The sequence below is a fragment of the Gavialis gangeticus genome, unplaced genomic scaffold, assembly GCF_001723915.1.
Source record: "Gavialis gangeticus isolate Ggan-Ray unplaced genomic scaffold, GavGan_comp1, whole genome shotgun sequence".
Classification (NCBI taxonomy): Eukaryota; Metazoa; Chordata; order Crocodylia; family Gavialidae; genus Gavialis; species Gavialis gangeticus.
The window spans coordinates 1,123,222-1,124,928 of NW_017729017.1; the positions used below are offsets into that span (position 1 = coordinate 1,123,222).

Below are 1,707 nucleotides of genomic sequence, written 5' to 3' on the forward strand. Positions count from 1 at the left end.
TCAAAAGCCTTCCTGAAGTCTAGGAAAACTATATCCACTGCCACCCCTGCATCCAATGATTTAGTGACCTGGTCGTAAAAGGCCACCAGGTTGGTCTGACAGGACCTGCCGCTGATGAACCCGTGCTGGTTGCCCCTGAGCATGCCGTTCCCTGCTGGCCCCTCCTGGATGCGTGCCAGAATAATTTTCTCGAACAGCTTGCCCAGGATCAGCGATTGCTGAATGAGCTTTAATTCAAGTGACCCCATCCCCATTTTGAAGTGTGAGAAAGTCCTTCCTACTATCTAACCTAAATTTCACTTGCTGGAACTTGAGACCATTGCTTCTCGTTCTGTTATCTGCCACTACTGAGAACAGTCTAGCTCCATCCTCTTTGGAACCACCCTCAGGTAGTTGAAGGCTGCTATTAAGTCCCCTCTCTATCCTCTTGTCTCCAGACTAAATAAGTCCACTTCTCTCAGCCTTTCCTGAGAAGTCATGTGCCCCATCCCCCTAACCATTTCTGTTGCCCTCTGCTGTACTTTCCAATTTGCCTACATTCTTTCTGTTGGGGGGGGGGGCAAAACTGGACCGAGAACTCAGACGTGGCCTCAGCAATACCAAACAGAGAGGAATAATCACTTTCCTTGATCTGCTGGCAACACTCCTACTAATGCAGCCAAGTATGCAGTTAGCCTTTTTGGCAACAAGGGCACACTGTTGGCTCATATTCAGCTTATTGTCCACTGTAACCCCCAGGTCCTTTTCTGAAAAGCTCCTGCTTAGCCAACCAGTCTCCAGACTGTAATGGTGCACAGGATTATTCCATCCAAAGTGCAGGACTCTGCACTTGTCCTTATTGAACCTCATGAGATTTCTTTTGGTTCAATCCTCCAATTTGTTGAGGTCTCCCTGAATCTTAGCTCTACCCTCCAGCGTATCTACTAATCCCCCCACCTTGGTGTCATCTGTAATCCTGGTGCACTTCACTTGACACTGCCTGCCAATGAGACATCGAGCCACTGACTACTATCCTGTGAGTCCAATGATCCAGTTAGTTTCCTATCCACCTTACAGACTATTCATCCAACCTGTAGTTTCTTAGCTTGCTTGCAAGATTACTGTGGGACACCATATAAAAAACTTTGCTAAAGTCAAAGTATATTACATCCACTTCTGTTCCCAAATCCACAGAGCCAATCATCTTATCATAGAAGGCAATCAGATTGGTCAGGCATGACTTGCCCTTGGAGAATCTATACTGACTGTTCCTAATCACCTTCTTTTCTTCCAAGTGCTTAGAAATGGATTCCTTGAGGACCTGCTTCATTATTTTTCCAGGGACTGAGGTGAGGCTGACCAGTCTGTAGTTCCTTGGATCCTCCTTCTTCCCATTCTTACAGGTGGGGATTATATTTGCCCTTTTCCAATCATCTGGGACCTCTCCTGATTGCCATGTGTTTTCAAAGATAATGGACAGCAGCTCTGAAATCACATTGGCCAACTCCCTCAGGCACCCGTGGGTGCATTCCATCTGGCCCCATGGATTTGTACATGTTCAGCTTTTCTAAATTGTCCCTGACCTGTTGCCACTATTGACAGCTCATCTCCTTCCCAAACTGTGCTGTGAGGTGCCGTAGTCTGAGAGCTGTCCTTGCCTGTGAAGACTGAGGTGAAAAAGGCACTGAATGTTTCACCCTCTGTCACTAGGCCTTTTGTACATCCTCC

General features: G+C 47.0%; 1 long non-coding RNA gene across 1 annotated transcript in view; it reads right to left on the bottom strand.

Annotated features, from left to right (window-relative positions):
- The window catches only part of LOC109294660, a 15,076-nt gene extending 14,243 nt beyond the window's left edge, over positions 1–833 (bottom strand). The window contains exon 1 of the long non-coding RNA XR_002096600.1: positions 823–833. This is a non-coding gene — a long non-coding RNA (uncharacterized LOC109294660). The remainder of the gene's footprint in view (positions 1–822) is intronic.
- Between the last annotated feature and the right edge of the window lie 874 nt (positions 834–1,707).